Source organism: Lygodium microphyllum, chromosome 18, assembly GCF_053477565.2.
Source record: "Lygodium microphyllum isolate KBCC chromosome 18, Lygodium_microphyllum_v1.1.10, whole genome shotgun sequence".
Lineage (NCBI taxonomy): Eukaryota > Viridiplantae > Streptophyta > Polypodiopsida > Schizaeales > Lygodiaceae > Lygodium > Lygodium microphyllum.
The window spans coordinates 22,350,612-22,365,958 of NC_141152.1; the positions used below are offsets into that span (position 1 = coordinate 22,350,612).

At 43.0% G+C, this 15,347-nt stretch overlaps 1 protein-coding gene across 8 annotated transcripts in view; it reads right to left on the reverse strand.

Moving 5' to 3' along the window:
- The window catches only part of LOC148020667 (uncharacterized), a 68,557-nt gene extending 56,072 nt beyond the window's left edge, over nt 1–12,485 (reverse strand). For 4 of the 8 annotated variants that reach the window (XM_087698472.1, XM_087698471.1, XM_087698470.1 and 1 more), the window contains exon 1: nt 12,356–12,485. The gene's annotated coding sequence lies outside the window, so the exon portion shown is untranslated. Of the gene's footprint in view, nt 1–9,608; nt 9,725–12,143; nt 12,317–12,351 lie in introns of those variants that run through there. The other 4 variants (XM_087698465.1, XM_087698468.1, XM_087698467.1 and 1 more) reach the window with 4 other exon arrangements.
- Nucleotides 12,486–15,347: the final 2,862 nt, after the last annotated feature.

A 15,347-nucleotide genomic window follows, 5' to 3' on the forward strand; every position in this document is an offset into this window, starting at 1 on the left:
GGTCAACCATTATTAAATGAACCAAACTCAATTTAGCAATGCCTTCTGCTTATGAGCTCTACAACCAAAGATATGTACAATGATAATAGCCTCTCACAAATCATGGGTGATTAGTACGATAAAATATACATAGTTACTTGGAGTTTCGGAAACAGCGAAACGGAAACGATGGGGAAACGGTAGAAACAGAGTTTCGTCTCCAAGAAGAAACGAGAAAACAGGGAAAAGGGGATACAAGGAAATATGTAACCCCGATTTAATATATAATATAGATAATAGATGACAATAAGCCACACTTGTCACTTGATCGAGAAATACTTGACATACATGATTAACATACAATTGATTATTGACATTGAAATCTGATACTATCATACTAGGTCGGAGGTCCTAAATCCTAACTTCTATAACCTGTTACCTATAGCCTGCACCAATTTCCAAAATCGAAAGATACATCAAGATTCATACAATATACTTAAACTTTGAATTGGCAAGTGCCAAGCACACTCTAAAGATATTCATAGATCACACTTTAAAGATTAGATCATTACAATTTACATGTAGCATGATAATAGATACTCATGAATCACAAAAACACCTGGAGGTTGGATCATATTCATGAATCATGAAAAAAAGATACAAGAGTATAAAAGATAAGTTGATAACTAATGATCCATAAAACACCACGGGTGACGGTCCACTGAGTCCTCAGTCAATGACCATAAACATAAATGATAAGACTGTTGGGTATCTCACACGCGTTGGGTATCTCACACGCCTTACTTACGCCTACGCTCATATGGGAGTGTGCGGGTGATCACTAGGACACTGGGGCACTTTTTACTCTCGGTAGGAGAGGTTTTTTCCCCCAGATTATGTGTACTATTTTGTATGTGCTTGTGGTGCACACTTACGGGCACTTACTGTGTTCGGGTGTGAACAGCCCCTTATAACCCTAAGGTATAAGGGTTATCATTTGTACTTTCAGCAAACACTCTATTCAGTACTATTGCGTTGGGTATCGTGCTCAACTCTGTCTCTCACTCTCACACTGTCTACTGCACTTCAGCTGCACCTCGATCCTCTCCCATCTGACATTTGGTATCAAAGCTGGTCAGCAGCTCTGCACAACTCCCGAGGATTCTGCACAGCTCCCGAGGACTCAACCGCCGTCGCTAGTCAGCTCAGGTTTGGGCCTGCATCTGTCTGCCCTGTGCAGACTCGTCAGTCAGCCCATCTCCTTCCTGTAGCAGCGCCGCCAGGAGCCCCGCCAGATTGGCGCCTCTGTGCCCTAGCGCCAGCTCGTCAGACAGCGCCACCAGCTGCCTGCGCCGCCTGGACCTGGAGCTGAAGCCGCCTTGTCTGTCACGAGCCCTGCTCCTGCGTGTGCCAGTTCGTGACCAGCGCCGCCCTGTCTGCGAGAAGCTCCACCTGACGCGCCTCCTGTACTTGCAGACGCCGTCGCCACCTAACGCGCCACCTGACGCCGCCCTGTCACGTCCTTGCCAGCTGACGCCCTGTCCCGCCACTGGTACCCTGTCCCGCCACCTGTCTCCTGACACGCCACCAGTGCCCTGACGTGCCGCCTGTGTCCTGACGCGCCATCCTGTACCCTGTACCTGTGCATCAGTCCGACTGTACCCAGCAGTCATTACCTCGGGAATCGTGCCCGTCGTCAACACGCAGAGGTAACATTCTGCACTTTTCTTTTACACAGGAGTTCGTGCAACAGGTTCAGGTTCAGCATTGGGAAACGTGCTGTGTCAGTCTGTGACACATTGAATGCACATTTTGGGGCTTTTGTAACAGACATTTGTGATAGAAATTTTGGGCAGAAAATTTTGGGGCTTTTGATGTTTTAGTGCTGCTGAGCACTAATTGCACCTTGGGAAGCGTGCATCAGTGACAGTTTTTTTTTGACAGAGTACCCTTTGCACATTAATTGCAGACTTGTGTTTGCTGCAATTTCTGGAAATTTGCAGATTTCCAGCCCGTACTGCATTGACATTGCTCTATTGCCTTTTGGGAAATAATGGCAAATCAGGGAGGAGATGTATTCACCTATGTGTCCAAGGAAGACCGATTGGATGGGAACAATTATTCCCTTTGGTCTTTCATGATGAAGAATGTATTAGTGGCCAAAAATTTGTGGGATTATGTCAGTGGAGAGGAAGCACGACCGGGAGTTGTGGCTCCCGCTACTCCTCCTCCAGGAGGACGTGCAAGAGGGCAACCTCAGCCCCCTCCACCTCAGCCCGCTCAGCCACTTCCCCCAAGAACTGCAGCTCAGAAAGCTTGGGATACACGGGATGCACAGGCTATGTCGCTGATTGCATTGGCAGTTCAGCGTTCTATCATTCCTCATATTCGTTCAGCAGCTTCTTCACAAGAAGCTTGGTTGACATTGGAGCAGATGTTTGCAGGAAAGAATGAGACTCGCATCTCTTTCTTGAAGAAAGAGCTAGAGACTCTAAAGATGAATGAGGGTGATTCTATGCAGGATCATCTCAACAAAATTCAGGACTTGCGGGAGCAACTCATGAATGTGGATGAGTACTACTCAGATGCGCAGCTGATTTCTACGACATTGAATTCACTGCCTCCCTCTTACTTGGCTTTTCATACTGCCTTGAACCTCACTATGAGGATTTCGAAAGAGCCCATCACTTTCATTCAGCTTGTCAGTTTGCTTCTAGAGGAGGAGCAAACTAGACGGAACAGTGGTGTGGATGGTATAGCCTCTGAGCAGGCTTTTATGTCAAGGCAGAAGGGTAAAAACAGCCAAGGGAAAAATGCTTCGCAGAGTTCTGGTAGTAGTAGCACTTCACAGACAAGTCAGAAACAGGGGGGGCACGCAAGCCAAGAAAGGAAAATGCCATTACTGCAAGAAGCCTGGCCACTATATCACTGAGTGCAGGAAACGCATCGCCAAAGAGAAGAAGGAGTCAGGGATGTCTGTTTCTGCAGCTCCTTCCACTGCTAGCGAGTCCGCGTCCTTTGTTGCAGCCAGGGACTATTGTTTTTACACTTGCAGTTATGATGTCTCTTGGGCTGATAGAGCATTTAGCTCTACAGAGGATGCTGACACTTGGTTCTTTGACAGTGGTGCTTCACGGCATATCACATCTCGTAAAAATTTGTTTGCTTCTCTTGGTGCACCTCCCGTTGGGAAGTCTGTTCAGTGTGCTAATAATGCATCATACCCTGTTCGTGGTATTGGGGAGATTCAGCTTACAGCCATTGATGGCTCTATTCTCCGCCTACAGGATGCTTTGTATGTGCCTGGCATTAAGAAGAATCTGCTTTCCATTTCTTCTATGGCACGTTGTGGTTTGCAGGTCACCTTTGATGATGACCGTTGTATGGTCCGTGACAAGGAACACATGACATTGGTCTTGACAGGTTCTCTGTGTCATGGGTTATATGAGTTGGATGCTCTTTCGGTAGATCAGTCTGCATATTTGACATCCACTCTTACTCCTGCTATGTTAGAGGCAGAGTTATGGCATGCTCGTTTGGGGCATGTAAACTATGGCAGCTTGATGCTATTACAGCGTACTCAGATGTTGGATGGATTACCTCTCTTGGAGAGACCTCCTGAGCATTTATGCGAGGGTTGCATTTTGGGGAAAATGCATCGTTTCTCTTTTCCCCGTGATGTTGCATTTAGAGCAACAGCCAGATTGCAGCTTGTGCATTCGGATGTTTGTGGGCCCATGCAGACACAGTCATTGGGTGGTTGTTACTATTTTGTAACATTTATTGATGACTTTACACGTTTTTGCTGGGTCTACTGCTTGAAAAAGAAGTCAGAAGTGGATGATGCATTTTTGGCTTTCAGTGCACTTGTGGAAACTCAGTCTGGTTGCAAGATTAAGACTCTCCGTTCGGACCGAGGGGGGGAATACATGTCCTCTATGCTGAATTCTTATTTGCAGCAGAAGGGCATTATCCATCAGTACACTACTGCATATACTCCACAGCAGAATGGGGTAGCAGAGAGGAAAAATCGGTCACTCATGGAGATGGCCAGATGTATGCTGAAGGCAAAGAGTTTGCCTCATAGTTTTTGGATGGAAGCCGTCATGTGCGCTTGCCACATTTTGAACAGATGCCCTACCAAGGCCTTGAAAACCGTCACACCTTTTGAGGCTTGGCACAGCCGCAAACCTTCTGTTGGCCACTTCCGTACTTTTGGGTGTCTTGCATATGCCCATATTCCACAGGTACTTCGAAAGAAGTTGGACAACAAGGCTGTAAAATGCATCTTTATGGGATATAGCAGCGAAAGCAAAGGCTACAGACTCTATGATCCCGTGACCAAGAAGGTTTTTGTCAGCAGGGATGTTGTATTTGATGAAAAATCAGAATTATCCTTGGCTGGTTTTGATACATATCAGGCTGCCCGTGATGTCTTTGAAGGGCTGCTGCCCATCACATTTGGTGATTCAGCTGGTACTTCAGCAAATGAACCTAATGTTCAGCCAGCTGCTCCTATGGAACATGCAGTAAATCAGCACATTGCTGAAACTGAAATTCAGCAGGAACTTGTACACAGTCAGGAAGCAAGACAGGTGCCTAGATGGTACACGCAGACTATGAGAGATAGTCATTTGGAAACACCCTTGGCTGGTCGTACTCGAAGGCAAACTCGACTGCATGATTCAGCACATTCCATGGAGTTTGTTATGGCAGCATGTACTCATGATAATGAGGAGCCTGAATGTTTTGAGGATGCGCGACATAGTGTGCATTGGATGGCAGCCATGCAAGCTGAATTGGATTCTATTCATAAGAATCATACTTGGGATTTGGTGTCTTTGCCAGTTGGCAAGCGTGCCATTGGTACGAAATGGGTCTACAAATTGAAAAGGAATGCAAATGGATCCATAGATAAGTACAAGGCACGGCTGGTAGCTAAAGGCTACGCACAGAAAAAGGGCATTGACTATGAGGAGACCTTTGCTCCTACCTCCCGTATGACGACCATTCGGTCTATGATTGCCTTGGCTGCACATTTTGGTTGGAAAGTGCATCAGCTGGATATAAAGACTGCATTCTTACATGGGGAACTTCAGGAAGAAGTGTATGTACAGCAGCCCATTGGTTTTGCAGTTGAAGGCTCAGAAAATTTAGTATGCAAGCTGAAAAAAGCTCTATATGGTTTGAAACAAGCTCCACGAGCTTGGTACGCAAAGATAGATGCTTTCTTGCTTAGTCAGGGGTTTGTAAACAGCCCATCTGAGTCTACCCTTTATGTACATAAAGAGGGGGGATCCATGCTGATTTTGTGTCTATATGTAGATGACCTTTTGCTCACTGGAACACATGCTGATCAGATTTCAGCATTCAAAAATAATTTACAGCAAACTTTTGACATGTCTGACTTGGGTATTTTGCACTATTACTTGGGCATCCAGTTCGTACATGATGCTAGAGACATTGGATTATGTCAGTCAAGGTACATTGGGCAACTTCTTGAGAAGTTTGGCTTACAGGATTGCAAGCCAGTTTGTACACCCATGGAACCTGGGCTCAAACTGTCATTACATGATGACAGTGATTTGTTTGATATCCATACTTATGCTCCAGCAGTGGGATGTCTCATCTATCTATGCCACACTCGGCCAGACATACAGTTTGCCGTTTCAGTTTTGAGCAGGTACATGCATCAGCCTCGTATGTCGCATTGGCAACCTGTGAAGCGTGTGTTTCGTTACTTGCAGGGTACTAGAGCTCTTGGATTGCTTTATGCCAAGGGGGGACCACTGCAGTTACATGCTTACAGTGACTCTGATTGGGCTGGTGATTTTGATACTCGTCACTCCACTAGTGGCAATTGTTTCTTTCTTGGCTCGTCATGCATTTCTTGGCTTAGCAAGAAACAATCCACTGTTGCCACGTCGTCATGTGAAGCTGAGTACAAGGCAACCTTCACTACTGCAGTTGAGTGCGTATGGCTTAGACGCTTACTTGCTGATTTGGATGTATCTGTTACGGAGCCTACTCCTTTATATACTGACAGTCAGAGTGCCATTGCAGTGGCACGGAACCCTGTGTTTCATGCTCGCACGAAACACATAGAGATTCACTACCACTTTGTCAGAGAGAGGCTACATGCAGGTGATATCAGCCTTGTCTACTGTCCTACCACCAGCAATGTGGCAGACATCTTCACCAAAGCTCTTCCACGAGACAAATTTGAAGCATTTCGCGATGCTTTGAATTTGACGCCCTTTGGTGGCGGATGATCCTTGTACACTTGATCACTCTTCACTCCAGGGGGGTTTGTTGGGTATCTCACACGCGTTGGGTATCTCACACGCCTTACTTACGCCTACGCTCATATGGGAGTGTGCGGGTGATCACTAGGACATTGGGGCACTTTTTACTCTCGGTAGGAGAGGTTTTTTCCCCCAGATTATGTGTACTATTTTGTATGTGCTTGTGGTGCACACTTACGGGCACTTACTGTGTTCGGGTGTGAACAGCCCCTTATAACCCTAAGGTATAAGGGTTATCATTTGTACTTTCAGCAAACACTCTATTCAGTACTATTGCATTGGGTATCGTGCTCAACTCTGTCTCTCACTCTCACACTGTCTACTGCACTTCAGCTGCACCTCGATCCTCTCCCATCTGACACCACGGGTGACGGTCCACTGAGTCCTCAGTCAATGACCATAAACATAAATGATAAGACACAATCGCATAAGAGAGCATCAGGCTGCAGCGTGAGATGGTCACAGCTTCACGAATTAGAATCACGATTCACAAGCTACAACCTACAACCACACAGAAATTTGAGATAGAAGATGAGAGAGAGAGAGAGAGAGAATGTGTGTGTGTGTGTGTGTGTGTGTGTGTGTGGCTCTGGAGTCCTCAATCGACAAAGGAGCAGGCCCGACAGAGTGGAGAGAAGAAACATAGGCAAGTGAAAAGTTGACTAGAATGTGGGAGTCTAGGGGCGCTCACGTTCGGGCCAAAGTTTTGCCCCAAATCGCAATCTGCAGAAACGCCGTTTCTTGGGCGTTTCTGTTTCTAGAAACGTTGTAGCGTTTCTAAAACGCCAGAAACGGCGTTTCGTGTAACTATGAAAATATAGAATAATGAATGATGCACCATAGTATCTACAACAATTAATTAGATAGAACCATGGATAACCAAGCAATGGGTGATCAAGCCACCACCAAGGTGCCTCAAAAAGACAATGATGTCAATGTCGATCGTACCAATCCTTGACCACAAAAAGTAGAAACTGTTAAATCTCAATGCCTATCATGAACAAGCTCCGAAAAAGCACTATGATGAGCATGGATTCCCTACCTTCTATCACACTACCAAAATGTCCCCTCATGTGAGAATAGACTAGGAGCAAAGACCGTTCTTTGTCAAATATCCCATCATGAACCTAAAGGGAAAACCACTTCCAAGATTTGAATCTACCAAACTTAGTCAATGCATGTGAAAAAGCCACAATTAGGATTGACCACACCTATATATAGATGAGGCTCCGATGCCCCACCACCACCACCCTCTTACACTCCTTTGGCACTTGAGAGTCTCAAGGAATGACAACACCAAAAGGGCTAGAAAGCTACAAAGGTTGGTGCAGCCTTCACTATCTAGCCAAAGTCAAAGTCAAAATATTGAGGGCGATGACTAATCTAAGGAGTCCTTATCCTTCTTCTTCTCCTTATCCTTTCACAACGCCACTAATTTCTTGTAATCTCTTCAGAGATGCTCCTTACCACAATGATAGCATAGACTTTTCTTCTTCTACTTATCACCCCTCTCTAAATCAACAAAGTAGTGCACTCATATGTCTAAGTAAGTAACAGTGGAGAAGAAGCAACCAATATATATACTGAAGAAATGCAAATAAATAACCAAGTTGACCTGCATTAAATGTGGCCAAAAATTAGATCTTTCAACATTAAATGCACCATACTTAATGAGAAATGCCTTCTACATGTGAGCTCTACAACCCAAGGTATGTGCAATCCCCACCTATTCTCCTTTCACGGCCTTGTATCTCCTCACAAGCTATTGCCTTTTGGAGAGAAGTCACTCTTTACACTATCCTTGGACTTGCCCCTAGCTTTCGCCTCGGGCTCCTTTGTTGCAATGCTTCTATTGTTTCACCTTCCCTTCCAATAAGTGGGTATCTATCATGAGGACATGTATTTTTGAAACCTCACTTAACATGTAAATTAATTTTTTATCACATGGTTAAGTAAATGTTGCACATGTGAGGTGTAATTGGCATTGGAGTAAATTTATGAGCTCAAGTCCTAAGAAAATCACGAGATGTCAAAGGCAAAAGTTGCCATAAGTTATGTCGCACAAGTACTTGGTAGTATCTAGTGCCAGTTGTTGGCCTAGGTCATTCATTTGACCATAAGTGTCAATTGGTAACACTAGAGAAGTGGCGTTTAATGATACCTAACGCCAATCTGATAGTCAAAGATGACGCAGAGACACTCGAGAATGAAACTTTCCTAGATAATTTAATTATTGGCTAATCAAATTATTTTTCATGGCACTGAAATAATTATTAGACTAATTTTCAATATTTAAAGACTAAAATTAATATTTAATGCTGAAAAAACCATTTGGGAAGGCTACCACTTGTCAAAAATCCCCATGCAAGATTGAAAAACGTCTTTAGAGACTGGAGACAAGCATTTTAGTGTATTCAGCCTACAAGAGAGAGAAAGAAAATGCTGCTAGTTTAATTTGCAGCCATTGGAGAACCTTTTGAGACAACCAGGGACAGGAGAAGAACAATCATCAGCAAGTGACAGTATCTACAGGCTATTGAGACACGGCAACAGTAGTAAATGACTAATTTTCTTCAATTTTTTGCATCTACAAGTTGTTGAGACAGAGTAACAGCAATAAATGATAAATTTTCTTTAGTTATTTGCGAAGAAAGTTTGAATTTTCTCTCTCCTCAGCATTCTCTCCCGGCCTTTCTATAGCCTTACTCCAAGATTACAACATTGAGATCACCAGATACTGAGAAATTTCAGATTTCTCTACTATAAACCCTAATTTGCAACAAAAATTAGGATTTAGCAATAGCCTCGGGAAGCACGCTAGAAATTGGAAGCTCCAAGACTTGGATTCAATAGAGCTAAAGCTTTTTTAGTCAAATTCAAGTGAAGGGACCAACAAATCAATGAATTTGGAACATTTTCCATATCCATCAAAGTGGGTGAAGACCAATTGAGTGTCTAAATCAAGGAGCAAATTAGATTGAAGACTTGCTGGTCATTTTGGACAGCAAGGGGAGTTGGAATACTAAAAGGGATTGGGAGAATCCCATTGCACATCAACTTTTTCTTCAATTAAGTTAAATAAATACCAAAAGGGGATGTCAGTTTTGGGACCAACAAGGTGTCCATTGTCCAAGATTGTAACTTAACTTGCATTTCTTAGTTTTGTCATAAATGTAACTACTGTAACTAAGTTATAATTAGGGAATTACCACCCATCCACGGAAGAAAAGCTAGTTCCAATATCCTACTCCATTACATGCTTGAACATAGATAACATATATGCCTCAATATCACCAAAGATAGAAAGATCTAGACAATGCATACCTTCTCAAGGTTGTTAATTCCCGCTAGGTGCCCTCCAACTCGAAACCTCGTCATGAGCAAAAGAGAAGCCTTCTATTGCTTCTAGAACAACCATTTGTTCCAATTGTTTCAATTCTCTATCCAAGAAGTTTCAATGTTAACAACCTCACTGTTGAGCTAAAATATGCATTACTTGCTCATTAGCCTCTTAAACAATCCCAAAACACACTAAAAATACTCTTTTAAAGTAAAACCCTAAAACAGGAAGCGGTTCGAGAGAGTTCAGTGAAACCCTAAAATGGGGAGCGGTTCGAGAAAGTTTAGTGGAAATCCTAACTTTTGGGACGCTCTTCCACATCTATAAATAGATATGCTGCCCCCATTCAGCAATCATCCTTGTTTGCAGGTAACACCAGCCCACACACCCTCTACTGCTGTTGGCGCCCAATTTCCAACCTGCAGCCCGCCTCCATCTACTGTCCAGCCATCATCGACTGCAACCACATCATCTTCAATCTATCCATTGCTGTAGGCGATAGCTCTCAGCTGCTGGCAACTGCTCCAAACTGTCCAAGACTGTTGTTCAACCTGCTGTCCACCATCTCCAGGGTCAGCCAGCTTGCGTTTTCAGCATTGCAAGCCCTGACACTCTCAGACACTATTTCAGCCTGCTGTTACAGCAGACTGTGCATAGTTTCCAGCCCCCGATCGGTGGTACACTGCTGCGTTTTGGTGACCAGCCTGCTGCCATTCACTATTCAGCACTCCTACACTCCGACTGGTTGTCACAGACTTGGGATCCGTCTTCGGTGGACGTCACACTCCTACATTGCTCTGCCCTTGAGCACACTGTACACTCTTACATTCATTTACAGCATTCATTCACTTCAAAGTTGTGTTCTCTCTCTTCCTTCTGCTTGTGCTTGAGTTTTGTGTTTGAGTTTTGAGTTTTGCGTTTAGGGTTTGAGTTTTGCCCTATGTGTCTGTATCTGAGTCTTTGTGTTTCTGTTGTGGTCGTACACTATGTGTCCTCAGTGCAAACCCTAGCACTCTTCTTAACACTCACTTGAAACCTAAGAAATTGTCAACCGAGGTGTGGTCATTTTTATACAAGAGTGAGCTCTAGGCAAAGAATCACCACCTCTATATGCATCGCCTCCACTTCCAACACAACTTTTCCAAATTATCATGATGAAAAACACCTTGCTTTCTTGTCCTGAGAAGAAGAGAAATAACTTTGCAGTCCACCTATTTTCATCTCCCCATCAAAGATTTAGTACTATGATAAAGTCAAGGACATGAAAATGGAAGGCATTGGGCTTCTTTGACCCAATGCACAAATAGGTGTGGCTAGTATTTGCTTAGTGCAATCTTAAGATATCACCCTTATGCAAAATGCAAGATTCTATATGCCGAATGAATCTTTGTCTATCAATCTTTGCCTTACACAAAACACATTCAAAATGTGATTTTTTTTACAAGTTTCACCTTGGCTTATCAATCTTTCATTATTTGCTTCTTCACCCAATCAATGAGTTTGATCTATCACAAACAACACTACTGATCAATATTGCAACACTCAAGAGAGAAAAGAATCCAAAGGCAAAAATGATCCTCCCACTCACATGTTATTATAGTACTCATGATGCATGCACAAGGGGCAAAAGGTTGCCAATAGCAAATCCACTATTTATACCGCACTGATTATCTACTATCCATGGAATATGCCTACAATGATCAATCCAAGACAAAGCCCCACTCAACCTCAACAACCCTGGACTGTGAACCTCAAACCTCAAGACAACCTCACCACTAGTAGATATAAACTACCACTAAGGAAGGTGAGTACAAGATGACCAAAACTAATGATCCTGCACTATGTATCCCCAGGATATTCAACAGCCGCAAACTGCAGCAAAAAGATATAAATGTTGTGGGGAGCTACATGTTCGTGTCCAGGGCACCAAAGCAGCCTTACAAAAGGCATGGTGAGCTCAAATTCTCACCACACATGATCCTCCTCAAAAGGCAAACATTGAAAAGGTTGACCCACAAGCCAATGCTGCCTAAATCAAGTTTCAAGGCCTGTTGACTTCCACGAATCATGGTCCAAAACTTTCCTTCAAAAGTCTACTTTGTAACTTGTTTCTTTTGAAGAGTTGGCAAGAGAAACTGGCACCATTAGGTCCATATGAATGTATTGGTTGCATAACATCTACATGCGCATTGCTCATTCATAATTGCACAAAGCAGGACTATCCCAAACGTCTGTCTTTACCCTAGGCTTCAGCGTGCAGTTTTAATTTTTTATCACCATCTGCTTATGAAAGGACTAACCATCGAAAGCTTCTGTATTGATATGGATAATTAGGATAAAAGAACCACTGAACTTCTGAAGGATTTGGCAAAATGAAAGGTTTGTGGCTACTTCATTGTCATGATAATAACCCCAAAGAAAAAAATGAAGAGTAATGAACTGATATGAAATTTCGAAAGCCTTCCTACAGATTGAGACCCCGGCCCATCTAATAGACCAATGGAGGACTAATCATTGACCTGAAATCCAGCTGCCACTCGCTCCAAATGAAAGAAATCCAGCTACAGATCGAGGAAACCAGGCTCATACTTGTACTATGTAACCAGTATTGAAACAGAGCGACCTCTCAATTGACGGGGATAAGGACACGTGAAGATAGGAAAAAAGCCTAATAGCTGCAGAAGCCATAAGAAGCAGAGTACTGAGATGACGCCGGACGCGACATACTTACAGTGTAGCTCAGGAATGCTGAGCTGCTGGGTGGTGCCGATCTCCTGGTCCATGTTACGAGTATCGTGAAAAGTGTGTGGATTTGTTCGTGCGGGCGCGTGTGTGAGAGGGAAGACCCCTCCTTCAACGTGGAAAAAACGTAAAAGATGATGATGATGATGATGATGCCGTCGTCCATGGGGCCCGCGCGGGTTCGCGGCCTTCCCGCCCAACACACCAAAACCAGGTTCGACATAAAATTAATTGCAAGATTTTCCACTAAACCTTCAAAATTTAAAGAAAAGAGTTAACAATCTTAAATTTTACAGCAGCTAGGTTGACATACCCAAGGAGGTTTGGGTAATTCAATTCCCGACACTTTTTACTCCGTCCTTATTAGAGAATATCTTGTTATTGAGGTAAGGCTTTATGCATGGTGTAGATGGAGAACGAGTTTCACATGCACATCTTGAATCTTGAAATATTCATTAAGGTACATGTTGTCATCATATGAGTGAAGGAGAACAATGCATTCTCCAAGGTGATATCAAGGCAGAATTCCCCTTTGCAGGCAAGTCAGGACATTGTTGTTCTTTTTAAAAGTTGGTTACTATTTTGCAAGAGAATGATACACGTGAACTCATGTTGATTGCCCCTTTGGAATATGTGTCCTTCATTAGCCTTAACTATGTTGTCGAGCAAATTATAACTTGTTGCATTTTTTGCTTTTAGCATTGATAGTTTTCACAATGCACTTCTAAAATCCTCTCAATTGATGAGTTCTTGAGGACGTATAGAATTGTCTTTGGATGTGGAAGGTCCACTATTCTGATGTATTTTTGCATCATCTAATTATGCATCATATTGAAAGCGAACACATCAACAATGCTAGATGTCATCAAGTTATATTTGAGGGATGGTAAGTAGACAATGCATCATTCCAAGATACCAAAGTATTGTTGAGAATCAATCATCTACCTAATGTTCCACTCGCGAGTCGTCGTTGTTGTTCTAGATACCGATATCAACACATTGATGAAGTTTAGAAGTTGTAGGTGTAGTGAATCAATGTAGAGAATCATTTTTGCATAGTCCACTAGCAATGATGTGACCACATGCTTGTTCTAGTCTTTGTTTGCACAACATGATCCATGTTTCCTTATTATGATATCAACCTTGTGCTATTCGCATGCAAGGATGAAGATCATGCTTGATAGATCTGTCGAAACTTGCATTTGATATACACGTTCAATATTCTTTTGTGAGACAATGCTATGTTGCTACATTATGAATACTCCACAAGTTGCACATAATGATAGTGCGTTGATGATTTTTACATGTTTGGTTGCCTGATATGATTATCAAAAATAGCATATACATGTAATTTGATTCAAAAATGCTAGAAAAATCCCTCCAAACTTTCCAATTTAAGTTTTCTAATTTGCTATCAAAAGTGTTTTTCATGAAGTGAGACCAAAACATGGATCTCACAAAGGGTGTTGATCAATAGATCACAGCCCCATGGTCCTCTTAACAACTTCTAGGTTTTTTTTCTTATAATGCAAGAAACTATATTAAAATTTAAAAAAAAAGTTGCATTATCACACTCGTAGAGTAGGTGACAAGACATATCACAAACATAAACCAAATCAAACTTTCTTAGATATGGCCTTATATAATGCCTTAAAAATACAATTCTTCCTACCCATCCCCTTGAGAACTACCAAAATGTCATGCTTGCACTTATAACTACCTAGTGAATAAAGTCTCCTAATATTCCAAAGGGTCTACTATTTTAAAAGGACTAGATGTATCGAATGATCAAAGCCTTGATGGTATTCCGATGTGCCATCAACCCTTCATTTAGCTTGCCTAAATCTCCAATGAGCATCATCTTGGCATTCCTATGGCGAATGGAGAGCAAGAGCCAAGAGAGAGAGTGTATGAGTGAGTGACGAAACTGGGAACTCCAACAACCACAATGTGTGGCCAGGCCTTCCTTTGTTAAAACTCTCACTAAAAAGAATAAAGAATAAGTGCCTGTGATGAGTGCCCACCACCTGCAATGTGCAGTGGCGGGTACTGTGAGTGTAGTAATACATGGCCGGCTAGGCGGAGGCGCATTTACCCCCAACAACCTCTCACTTAAAGGTGAATATGCCCCAGTGAGAGAGAAAAAAGAAAAGACAGTACAACCTATACACCGGTACAATAGGATGAGGAAAAAGACGTCATCTCATCCAATGCCCATCAATCTCATGAGGAAGGCAAAGTGCTCGATAGTGAGGCTTTTCGTGAGCAAGTTTGCAGGATTTTGCTCAGTCGGAATCTTGACAAGGTTAACAGACCTGTCCTCAATGACCTCGCGAATGAAGTGATACCTTACCTCAATATGTTTCATCTTTGCATGGAAGACCAGATGCTTGGCCAACTGAATGGCACTCATAGAATCTGAATACAGTGTAGGCATACCATTTGTCAAACCAAGGTCTGCAATCAAACGACCTAACTAGATAGCCTCCTTGTAAGCCTCTGTGACTGCAATATACTCGGCCTCTGTAGTAGAAAGAGTCGTACACTTTTGCACCCTGGACATCCAAGAGATAGCCCCTCCAGCATAAGTGAACACATAGCCAGAAGTGGACTTCTTACTATCTACATGTATTGCATAATCAGAGTTCATGTACCCCACAACTCCTCTATCATGGCTGCCATAACAAAGACATATATATGTTGTGCCCTTCAAGTACCTCATGATACTGTTCACGGCATCCCAATGTTTCTTGCCATGTGTAGCCATATAACGTGCCACAACCCCAACTGCAAAAACAATATCTGGATGTGTGGCTATCATGGCATACATAAGACTGCCCATAGCTGATGCACAAGGAATCTTGGCCATTTCGGCCCTCTGCTCATCTGTCTGCGGATAATCAGCCTGTGAAATCTTCACATGAAAAGGTAATGGACAGCCAATAGGCTTAATGTCTTGCATGCGGAAGCGCTCAAGGACT